General features: G+C 36.4%; 1 pseudogene; it reads left to right on the top strand.

The window, feature by feature from the left end:
* The first annotated feature begins 6,529 nt into the window (after positions 1-6,529).
* LOC138805389 (F-box-like/WD repeat-containing protein TBL1XR1) lies at positions 6,530-7,481 on the top strand (annotated as a pseudogene).
* Positions 7,482-12,967: the final 5,486 nt, after the last annotated feature.

The raw sequence follows: 12,967 nt of genomic DNA, 5'->3' as shown, positions 1-12,967 counted from the left end.
TTCTGTTACTTTGGAAAGCTTCTGTTATTGATCACTGCAATAAATATTATGAAAATGAATCTCTGAAATTATTTAGAGAGATGACTTGAAAGTTACCTTTCTACACACTCATGCTAGTTCCCCAACTAAATCAGAGAACTTAAAATAAGTAACATTTTAGCTGGGAGCCAGTGGCTTATGCCTGTAATCCTAGCCACTCAAGTACTGATATCTGAGGGTGGTAGTTCAAAGCTAGCCCTTGCATGAAATCCCTGACACTCTTACCTTCAATTAATCACCAGAAAACCGAAAGTGGCACTGTGGTTCAAGTGGTAAATGCCAGCCTTTATCTAAAAAGCTTAGGGACATCGCCCAGGCCTGGAATTCAAGCCCCATGACCAAGAAATACAAAAAAGGAAAAAAAGGGGGGGAAAGCAACATTTTAACGCTAACGTGCACATATACACAACATTGTCTAGAAATAAAATTATAACAGTCCTGGACTGGCAAAAAAGAGATTAAAGTGAAATTGGCTTCTATCATTCATGTAGACAATCTATACTGAGGCCAGGCTATTGGAGCTCACATCACTAACTAAAGGGGTAGAAATTGAGAAGATCACTGTTCAGAACCAGTGTGCAAGGAAAATAATAAGATTCTCATAACATCTTAAAGCCTGGCATGTTGGAATGCATTTGTGATACTAGTGACTTGGCAGACAGAGTTGAAGAACTTAGCCTCTGTTCAGGCCTCAGCAAAACTGATAATCTATGAGCAAAGTAACTACATTGAAAAAAGGATTGTTCTAATGGTAGAATACTTGTTCAGCCAACAAAATATCTAAATTCATACTCATTTCCTAAAAGAGAAAAAAAGCGAAGAAAGAGAAAAGAAAGAGAAAAAAAGAAAAATAGAATAGGAGGAGAGAAGGAAAGGAAAGAAGGAAGGAAGGAAGAAGGAAGGAAGGAAGGAAGGAAGGAGAAAGAAAGAAAGTAAGGGAAAAAGAAAGAAAGAAAAAAGAAAGAAAGAAAAAAGCATAGAAAAGAAAGAAAGAGTGGAAGAAAGAGTGGGAGGAAGAAAGAAAGGAAGAAAGAGAAGTATAAATAAAAACCTCAGCAGGTGTAAGATGTTAATAATGACCCTAAATACTTTTAGTTATAAATGACATCATTTAATTCCCTGGGAAGAGACATTTTGTATCAAGCCCTGTTGTATGGACTTGGGACCCATGAAAGACCACCAGAGACCACGACCAATGGGAACAGCAAAAGAGACATTTATTTGCAAGCTCAAGCTTGGTCCTCCACACATCAGGTAACCGGTGACATTAAGAGTCCCAGAGCACAATCAGCACAGCTTTTATAGTACTGAACAAACAAGTTTAGGGAATTTCCTCACAAGCAGTTACAGGATTGGTTTGAGTCCACCCTAACTGCTCTGCCCTTTTTCTGAACTATTGGTTTATCCTGTTCCTGGAACACTTGGGCAACTGTTCTTCTTTCTTAAGGGTGGGCAGAGTGGGTGGCAACCTGTATTTTTTTCTCTATCTTGGGGTTACTCTGAGGGCAGCTTATCACAATATGGTGTGGTTAATCTCAAATTGGAGTTACTTTGGCTCTTCATTCTCTCCTCTTCTAGAACAAGGGGAACAATCATGGTCTCCTAATAGGCACAGTCTTCTATATTTACAGTTTGGTATTGGGATCTCAGATCAATAGATGGACTGTGCTGATTCTCTTTTTACAAAGGACACCAATCTACAAGGTCCGATCTTGAGTAACAAAATTAACAGTAACAAAGGCCCTTACATTTTCTTCCAGCAATCCTGACTCCGTATACCACACCTAACTTACCTTTATACCAGCTGTACTCGTAAGCTCCAATTTTAAGACATAATCACACCATTTGCTACATACTTAAACTTTCTGATGTTTGTCTTCTTTACAAACATTTTAAGAAAATCCTTACTTTTTAAATCCTTTCTTATCTAGAGGATACCAATTTTTCCCTAATTCATTTCCTAAGTCTTTCTTTACTACACTCCTCTTCTTTACAATTCCTTGAGCTCCTTTGTGACTAGAATTTAAAACTGCCCATTTTTCCTTCGACTTGTGGAACCAAGTTCTCTCAGAAAGCCTCAAGGCACCAGTGGGATGAAAAGCTTACTAGATTTTAAGGCTAAGATTAGGACTGGTTCTAATTCCTCCTCCTACTTCCATTGATTAAAAAAAAATCTCTCCTTTATCTTTAAAACACACCCAGGAGGAAGCAGGTTATTACCATACCAGAGCCAAACTAGGCTGTGACACTGATGTACGTAAGACAAGCCAGTGATATACTTGACCCCATTATCCACTGTGGGAATAGAGAGGTTATTGGATATCACCAAAAGAATGTCCCATAAGATCTTAGTATTAGCAGCGTTCAACCAGGAAGCATTTTCAGGTGATGGAATCAGGCAGGAGTTGAGTCTACTTTTACCAGGGTGGCGGTAGTCTGCATGATGATATAGATTTCCTCCAGATTACTGTCAAGCTGTCATTGAACTTTACTCATTAGGGTGTGCAGCAGCCGCAGTAGCAGGGTCTCTCAATGGCTCCAAGGGACTGTCACACCTCATGCTGGGCTGCAAATTCCTACACAGACTGGTTAAGGATACATTGCATAGGCTTGGCAGGCTATGACCCCACTAGTTTTTAAGACTATTTAGATAATAGACCAGGACAATTAACCAAGATAACAATTTTTTTAAATGAGATAGTTCTTTTAATGCTAGGATTTACTAGGCAGATATAGAGGGCTCAGGATTGTACTATTCTTTCCCATGTCTTTTCCTTCTGTCTATTTTGCCACATTTTTTTAAAAAGTGACTGTGGTCCCTTGTTCTTAAAAGGGGATGATGGGCAAAGATTCATCTTCTCTCACTTCTTCAAGCTGACTCAGGGGTGTTGTTCCTACCTAACCAGGAACCTATATACTTAGCCTATTTTACAAAGAGGTTACCAGGATTAGATGTCATTAAGAACAACATTTTAACTTTTGACAAATACACAGACCTTTTTTCTGACTATAGCAGTGTAGATTATTTAGCCTTCTGGTTTGCAAAAGGATCTGTCTGGATGACTTAGTAATGTGATCTCTAGTAACCTAAGAATGTCTGAGTTACCTATGCAGGCCTTCAGACAGATATCAATAGAAATACACTCTCAGGTTTACAAACTTTTTCCTGAGCAGATGAATTTCATGTAGCTGGAGTCAGCTCAAAAGTTATTGCCAATTAGAGCTTTGGACACATACAGAGGTTGGGATCTAAACTATCCTCCACATTTTACAACCTTAGCTTTTTAGTATTATCACAGATGACTGACTAGTTCCTGTCCCTTACAAGATAGATAATCATAGACTTTAGGCATGCTTACAAACTATCTTCCCATGACCTCCTGATTCTGACCAATTTTTGAAGGGCCACATAAAAATGACTCTAGGATTTGACATTATTTCTGCCATTCAAGCATTGGCTTACAATCTCTGGATGCTCCTCCATTTTTTTTGTCCCAGGAGTGTCTTCTCCACCCTGGGAAAAATGCCTCATTGGCATTTCCCTTAGTTAGTTGCTGGACTTGATGTCAGGGCCTGAGTGCTGTCCCTAAGCTCTACAGCTCAAGGCTCACATTCTGCCACTTTGAATCCTTAAGCAGCTCTGCTTACTCTTTAAGCCTTCTGCTGGCTGAGTACAGGTGATAGTCTCACACAGACCTTTTTCTGCCCGGGCTGGATTCAAACCAGTTGCAAATCAATGAGTCACAAAAATGTGAATTTACTCCAATTAAAAGCAAGAAGGTGATCAACATAGATGTATATTTTAAGCATATCCTTACCTGAAACTTACTAAGAACCAAAGTTACATATGACAAACTTACAAGAATCCTCATTCTTTTTTGTGAGCCTGCTGGGAACTGTTTAAAAAAATACCTATGAGAGCAAACTGAAATAGTAATTAAGCAATTATTTTGGTAATCCTAATTCTTCCTTTTTGTACTTTGAGGGAAAAGTTTAGAACAATTTTACTTTTAAACTTTATATACAGAAATCCACTTTAGCTGCATTTTGAAAAATCCCTTGAACTCTCAAGGCTAGGTGTGTTACTCATTTCCTCTTGGCTGCTTGTTTTAAAACAGATACACATGAAATCGTTTAAACTCAAATAACATATTATCTTAATGCAAAAATTACAATCACCATCATTTTACCAAGAATCTAGACTTAACACATTTATGCCTTAAAAAAACATATCCAATGGCAGAATATCATTGAGAGTAAATCACGTTTTACAAATAAACTTTTTAACCCTCTTTTTAAGACCTTCTTACTTTTAATTTTAACACATCCAAGGGGCAGTTTTAGCAATGCTAATCGGATCTTCACATCACTCATTTTTACCATCATGTCTTCAGTGTCTATCTGCAGGAAAAAAGTGACAGAATAAAGATGGGCCACTTGGCCCTTCCTGTGGAAAGGACACGCACCCAATCCGACTCTTCAGCATGAGATGAACTGTGTTTGTGCCAGCTTGCCCTCTTTCACCATGCGTGGACTCCTCCCATGGCCTGTTCCACCATGCATGACCAGCTAAACAGCTCTTTTGCCTGTTCACCATTCACTCCTAAAGATAGGTATTCTGTTAGCTTCTAAGTTTCTCCTTTTTGTTAACCCAGATATATTGATTACAGTACAAACAGCTTTTATGTATTCTAAAATATCAGATTTTCGAATTTTCAAGTTAAAGAATCCTTAAAAAAACTAATATTAAACAATGTCAAAATGCTTTAAAAATGTTTTGGTAATGTCCAAACCTCATAACCTTTTGAATTTTGAACTTAAACTCACACAATTGTTACAAATTGCTAACAATTTCTATCATGAACATGTTCACAAACACATACAAATCACACTCAATTTTCTTTAAGGGCCCCAAAAAGAAAATCAGTTGTACGTACATTTTCTAAAGTTTTCAAACAAATATTTCTTTTAACTGAAGTAATTTTGTGGAGCTTCATTTTCCCAGGGCTTGCTTGTTTATCAAGGCATTTCACCAATTGGTATTGAATCCCTTCCATTGGAGGAAGGATGCGGGGGGGGGGGGGGGGGGGGGCGAAGGGGGAGAGCCAGAAACTAAACTGGCCTGATTTTTATTCAATTTTATTTGTATTTATTTATTTTTCTTAATGTGTTTTTTAATTGTGAAAATACTGTACAGAGGGGTTACAATTACATGGGCAAGATAATGAGTCCATTTCCTATCAAGCATTGTAGCCTCCTCCATTGTTTCCTCTTTCCATCCATTCCCGTTATACCCCCGCATCCTCACCCAACCTTCCTCTCTTCCTCCCTCCCACCAAAGTTGTAAAGGTGGTTTTCAACATAACGACTTGCCGGGCGCTGGTGGCTCACGCATGTAATCCTAGCTACTCAGGAGGCTGACATCTGAGGATCGTGGTTCAAAGCCAGCCCGGGCAGGAAAGACCGTGAGAATCCTATCTCCAATAAACGACCAGAAAACCGGAAGTGGCGCTGTAGCTCAAGTGGTAGAGTGCTCGCCTTGAGCTGAAGAGCTGAGGGACAGCACCCAGGCCAGAGTTCAAGCCCCACGACCGTCAAAAAAAAAAAAAAATCAACATAACGACTTGTACATCTCATTGTTGCAATGGGTCCAAATCTATCCCTATTTAAGCGATTTATTTTTTTCCCTTCCCCTCCAGAAATTATACCGACATCAAATACAGTGAAAGCAGGGGTTATACTGTGAGGGAGGGACATACAAAGCAACAAGGAAATAATCTTATAAACGTGTTAGAAACAATCGCATGAAAGAAAAATAAAACATTTGAATACATATCTTAGGGTTCATTTCCTTAAAATCAACCTATCTGACCTTTTCTGCTTGACTCATACATATACTACTTATTGCAAATAAGGGAAACCATGGAAACTATGTTTTTTTTGACATGGCTTACTTCACTTAATATAATTGTTTTCAAGTATTTCCATTTACTAACAAATGGGGTCATGTCATTCTTTCTGATGGAGCCATAGAATTCCATTGTGTATATATACCACATTTTCTTGATCCATTCATCTACTGAGGGGCATCTGTGTTGGATTCATATCTTAGCTATCGTAAATAATCCTTCAATAAACATAGTCGTGCTGGTAGATTTAGTGTGGTCTTGTTTGTGATCATTTGGTAAATGCCCAAAAGTGTGTTTGCTGGGTCATAGGGGGCTCAAGATAATTAAAAAATTTGGCCAAATAGCAGGGTATAAAATTAACCCTCAAAAATCAATAGCTTTTCTGTATGCCAACAATGAGAAAAGGGTGTCTAAAATTAGGAAAGCAACTTCATTCGTAATAGCCCCACAAAAAATAAAATACCCAGGAATTACCTTAATCAAAGGAGTGAAGGACATCTATGATGAAAATTTTGAAAACTTGAAAAAGGAAATCAAAACAGAATTTAGAAATTGGAAAAAACTTCCATGCTCCTGGATTGGAAAGATCAACGTTGTGAAAATGGCAATACATCCCAAGGCTATTTACAAATTCAATGCAATACCTATCAATATTCCAACATCATTCCTCAAGGAAATAGAAGAGGCAATCCAAAAATTCATATGGAATAATAAAAGACCCCAAATAGCAAAAACGATCCCCAACAGAAAGAGCAGTGCTGGAGGAATATCAATATCAAATTTCAAACTGTACTACTAAATCCATTGCAATCAAAGCAGCTTGGTACTGGCACAAGAACAGACATCAGGACCAATGGAATAGAATTGAAAACCCAAATAATTGTGAAGCCAAGCAGCAGTCTCCTTTTCATTCGGCACCAGCGTTGGATGTTGACTGGCAGAGCAACAACACCTTTGCTTCAAGTAGTACAGACATGTGCATTCAAGTCTGCAAATTAGGACAATACAGATCTATTAAAACATTCCAGGGACATACATATGAAGTAAATGCTATCAAGTGGGACTTCACTGGCAATCTTATGGCCTCCTGTTCTGGTGACATGACTTTGAAGATATGGAGCATGAAACAAGATAATTGTGTACATGATTTGCAAGCTCATAATAAAGAAATTTATACTGTCAAATGGAGTCCAACAGGACCAGGGACAAATAATCCAAATGCCAACCTTATGTTAGCAAGTGCGTCCTTTGAATCTACTGTTGGGTTATGGAATGTAGACCGAGGGATTTGCATCCATACTTTGACAAAACACCAAGAACCTGTGTACAGTGTTGCTTTCAGACCCGATGGCAAGTATCTGGCAAGTGGTTCTTTTGACAAATGTCTGCACATCTGGAACACAAATAGTTGCTCTATTTCACAGCTATAGGGGAACAGGTGGAATTTTTGAAGTTTGTTGGAATGCAGCAGGAGACAAATTTTGAGCCAGTGCATCAGATGGTTCAGTTTGTGTATTAGACCTTCAGAAATAGCGCTACTAGTTACAAGCCATGGACCAACTATGAATGTGTACATAGCCAAAATGACTGTCCCTGACCCATGTACTGCTACAGTCCCACCTGAACCATGGCTACTACAACCAAATCTAAGAGAAGTATATCCATGCAATATATATATATGTATATATATATGTATATGTATATATATATATATATATATATATATATATATATATACAAAATTGCACCCTGAAGATGACAGAGTTTTGTCCCAGTTTGTGAATTCTGTTCACCAAGTGTTGGAATCTAATCTGCTGCGCCCCTAAAATAGCATTTTGAAGTTTGGGATATGAAAAACAGAAGAGAGAAATAAATATACACTATAAAAGCAGACCCCATATGTACCAGAGTTTGGATTCTAATGACAGCCGTGTTTCTCCCCTTTGAATCAATCAGCAGACACCATTGATTCTATTCTTTTTTCCCTTCAGTAGTGAGCAGTTTGTATGTACAGAGAAAATGGACGTAACAAAACTCTCAGCAGTAGTTTGTTCTTGCTTTTAAATTTTGTTTTTGGTTTGATTATGGATGCATGAAGTAAGGGAGTGAATCAGTTTCTTGTTTATATTTTTTTCACCTTTTAAACAATAAAAATTTTCTTAAAAATACTTTAAAGCATTCTTTAGAAAAGGTGGATTTTTGGTACATTTTTTAGCTCCCAGAGCATATATTCAACTGGTGCATAGTGTGGAAGGGAAGGGGGCATTGGAAGTTAAATGAAAGCATAGGACCTTGGTCATGTCAAACTAGAAGAGAAATCCGTAAAGAAGGATATTATGCTCTGTTTCTGTTTCTATTTCTATTTCTCTCTCTGTCTCTCGGTCTCTATTTCTCTCTCTGTCTCACTATATTTTATTTTAGTGATATGGCTTAAATACAATAGGTTATTTTGGGGGGGACATATTTCTGCCAATTAAATACTAGAAGGGCCCAAATGTTTTGTTTTTCTTTAGTTACCATAGTGAAGATACAAAGAAATCTGATGTTTTGTAACAATAAGTAAATTATAGATAAAGTGTGCATTATTGTGAAAAGGAGCAAAGTAGTTTGGGGCTTTTTAAAAAAAATTGTTTTGCTTTGATTTTTAAGAGATTAAAATGTTTCTGGATGAGGAATAGCTTCTCAAAGTGTCCATCATTCTGTATAGAAGCTTACATATGTAATGTAACCAAACTCCAGTATTAAAAATCTCTCATGTTATTTTCTTTTATACAAAGCAAGATAATGGCATATAACAACTGCCATTACATGGCAAAATGTTTGCTACCTTAGTTTAAAAATAATCTTTAAGACAAAAGACTTGCTTCAAGGTTTTTTTAAATAGCAGTGATTCAGAATTTTAAAAAGAAAAGAAAGTGATTGCACTAAACTCACTGCTGCTCTGATTCTGCATTTGTGGTACTCGTGACTACAAATATATATATATATGCTGCTATTTTTCCCAGAAATCACTACTATGTCCTGTCCCTTACTCTGTTTATATCAAGTATTTTCTTAAAGAATATAGGTATCAAATCAAATTTCCTCTTCTGCTCATGCAGCTAAAAGTAAAGTAATAGATAAATGTTAGCATGAACCATGCCTATGTGTGTGATTTAATAGAGTTTGTCATGATCTGTATAAGAATCCAGGACTATCAATTTTAAAGAAAGTAGTTGTCAAATTTTTATCTTAAAATATTTTAATTAAGGAATTGCCTAGAATCAAGCTTAGCAAATTTATAACACTACTTCTGTTACTAATTATTTTGAGGGCTTTACTAGTAAAAGTTTAACCTTTATTCTAAGTTGACCTAGAAATTTATTTAACCCAAGTAATGCAACTTTTTATTTTCAGCATCTGTTGTTTTGGTATTTTTACAAAATAACATTGATTGAAGCAAGTCTTAGTTTACTAAGGTAGGGTAGCATTTGCTATTGGTGAAAAGAATACGTACACTTAATTTCACTATACTGTGATACTGTAATGTTTTTTTTTTAATTTACATCCAGGAAGGCATTCATTCGCTATGGTTTTGTGCCAGTTGTTTTTAGGGTTTTGGATCACGTTAGAGGTATTTAGAACTAATCTGCCCTGTGACTTATGTAGGAAACCTAATATGCTGAGTATCTGGCACTTGATATCCTGCTTTTATTGCTAGAGGTCCACATCTGTGTTTGACTTATCTTGTTGTTTAAAAAAAATAAATAAAAATAAAAAAATCTGTGCAATATTTTTTAAATGTGCTCCCAGGAATAGAAACAAATGTTTTGAGTATGTTTAAGCTGGATTTCCTTTAGGGATGCATTGTCAATTGCACTGAATTTAAATCTGAAAGTCAGAAGTGATTATTGATAGTACTTTTGTATTTTGATATGGACAATTTATTAATTTGGATACAGTTAATGACTTTTTCCCAGCTGATTTAAATGATAGTCAAGATATTCTGCAATATAGCTGCCAAAATAGCTACATTTTTATGATATGGTCATCTTTTCTGTTTTTTATTCTTCTGCTATTTTACTTAAATCATAATAGCCAAGATAGGACATACATTTAAAGAGTATAAATTCAGAGCTTTATTATCCTGAAGTCTAGGGTCTTTCAAGTATAACCTTCTCTGAAAGGTGTTCGTTTCATAAGCTGGTTCTTCATGATCATCCATGTGTTGGGTTTTGCTGCTGTTCTCAACATCACCAATGCCTGCTGTGTGCCACCGTGCTGCTCCAATAGACATGAATAAGATTGTCTCTAATTGAGCAGTAACATGATTGCAAGAGACCAAGTTTCACAGCCTGTAAAAGTTCTATATTTGTAATTCTTACTCATTTTTCCTTCCATTTTCTCATGAGAACAATTTTTTCCTGAAGATCAGCTGAATGCAGTAATTTTTCTATAGTATTCACTTCAAATCATTATTTTTTAATCCTACCATTATGAAATTTAATCGTAAGAAAAACTTGTCTGAATTCTTACAAATTTAAATAAAATAAGGAGCAGCTGCCACTGTTAAATGTCATAAAGCAATATTTTTTTTCTTCTCCATGTAGGAAGTCTCTTAAGTACTTATCTTTATTCTAATCCCCCATTCCTGTAATTGATCAGGTAATATCATTGATTTTAAAATGAGTTTTAGAAGTGGTAACTGGTAATTTCCTAATGGGTCTTAGCATGTATCAAATTCTGTTTTAAGGAATTATTCTCTAGGTAAAGAAAGTTTTAGGATTGAACACCTTTTACAGATACTGAAAGTGCTTCCTTTGTGGTGTAAAAAACAAATTATGGTGCAAAAAGTAATCATTAGATTGAATTACATGAAGGTTTTTTGTTTTTTGACATAAAAATGTCAAGAGAAAGGCCAAAGATTTGTACTTTTTCACTTAACTTATAAAGCACACCTTTTTTCCTTAAACTTCTTTCTGTAAAATTAAATTTAATGAGAGAGTACTATTTTTTAGGAGCTATCTGTTTATGTAGAATGATTTTGTTAAGAGTAATGTAAACTATTAATGATTAGAGGCCTAAAGAGGGCTGTGCATTTTTGTTATTTGAAGGAATCATAAATGACCATACTTTCAGAGAGTGAAAATGACAAGTTTTACTAGATGCTTAGAAAAACAAATCTCATGCTGTGCTACTTACTCTTTTAAGACCACTTTCATTTTCTTAAACACATTGTATGTTTCTACAGAACCTGTGTTCCTATTCACATAAAAAGGACGGTACTTGCAAATGGTGAATTACTATTGACAGTTTTGCAGAAATCTTGTTTCACTGGACCAACATTTTGGCATGGCAGCAAATGCCAACATTTTAGGGAACAGCAGCAAACCTACAGAGACCCTGGTTGTTGTTGTTGTTTTTGTTGCTGTTGTTTGTTTGTTTGTTTGTGGTTCCCTTCCCTTCCCTTCTCTGAATCAGCCGGGGTGTTTGGAGGGTAGGGAGCTTATGAATTACTGTTTCCAGTAGTAGCTCTGAGTGTCACGTTTAATATCAATTTTTTTTTTTTTTGTCGGTCGTGGGGCTTGAACTCTGGGCCTGGGCGCTGTCTCTCAGGTCTTCAGCTCAAGGCGAGTGCTCTACCACTTGAGCTACAGCGCCACTTCCGGTTTTCTGGTGGTTTATTGGAGATAGGAGTCTCACAGTCTTTCCTGCCCGGGCTGGCTTTGAACCGCGATCCTCAGATCTCAGCCTCCTAAGTAGCTAGGATTACAGGCATGAGCCACCAGCGCCAGGCTTAATATCAATTTTTAACATGATTCTATTTCAGTGTAGAAGAGAGAGAGAAAGAGGAAGTATTCACTTTTTAACACACTGATTTAGAAATTTGATGTCTTACATCAGTAGTTCTGAGGCATTGATAGCATCCTTTATTTCTGCCTTTACGTTGACAGTGTTGAAGCAGGGTGAATAAATAAACTAGGGCATATTGATCTTTTTAGTGAGCTGCTTCATGATGTTTCCTTTGGACTTTCTGGATAAGTTCAAGAAAATGTTCTGCATGTTGTATTTAGTCTGATGTACTTATCCATCTCATTACAGACAAAAACAAACAGACTGCATTTTTTTAGCTCTGTAATCCTTGAATACAGACGTAATTTTCTTCTTTCCTAACTTTGACATTGTAGATACAATGTTTTCATTTAGATTTTTCCAAATCCTTTGGGTCTAATTCTGTGAACCAACCTGTAGCACTGGATTGAGTTGTCTGCATCATTCCTTTAGTTATCTGGTTAACTTTAAAACTGTTGTAAAAGTGTAAACCAGCCAATGACAGTGTTTTGTACATGTTAAAGAACTTATTGTTCAGTTTTCATGATTATCATGTAAGGAAGACTGATGAAGATGTTCTATGCTGTACTGGACCATGTTAATTACACTTACAATGTATTTGGTTCCACATAAAAATGATTAGTCCCCAATAACTCTTTTATCCTTTCAAGGCACATTTTTAATTGTTGTTGTTGCAGTTTCCCTTTGCATTGTACTGCTTTGACAATTGTAATTTGAATCAGATCTGAAAGAGGTCCAGAATAAAATATATTTTGATATTAAAAAAAGAATTGAAAACCCAGAAATGAACCTACCGACCTGTAGCCATCTAATCTTCGATAAGGGAGCAAAAAATAGAATGGAAGAAAGACAACCTCTTCAGTAAATGGTGCTGGCAAAATTGTTTAATTACTTGTGGAAAACTAAAGGTAAATCCATATATATCACCCTGCACCAGAATCAACTCCAAATGGATCAAAGACCTCGGAGTCAAAGCAGACACTCTGAAATCATTACAGAATATAGGAGAAACCCAAGGTCTCCTTGGCACAGACCGAAATTTTCTTAATAGAGATCCAGAAACACAACAAATCAAAGAAATGTTGGACAAATGGGATTCCATGAAATTGCCGAGCTTCTGCATGGCAAAGGACATAGCCAGCAAGATCAAAAGAAAGCCCATGGATTGGGAGAAGATCTTCACTAAC

This window comes from Dipodomys merriami, unplaced genomic scaffold, assembly GCF_024711535.1.
Source record: "Dipodomys merriami isolate MVZ:Mamm:240054 unplaced genomic scaffold, mDipMer1.0.p SCAF_391, whole genome shotgun sequence".
In the NCBI taxonomy this organism is placed as follows: Eukaryota; Metazoa; Chordata; class Mammalia; order Rodentia; family Heteromyidae; genus Dipodomys; species Dipodomys merriami.
This window is presented reverse-complemented; position numbering and strand designations above follow the sequence as displayed.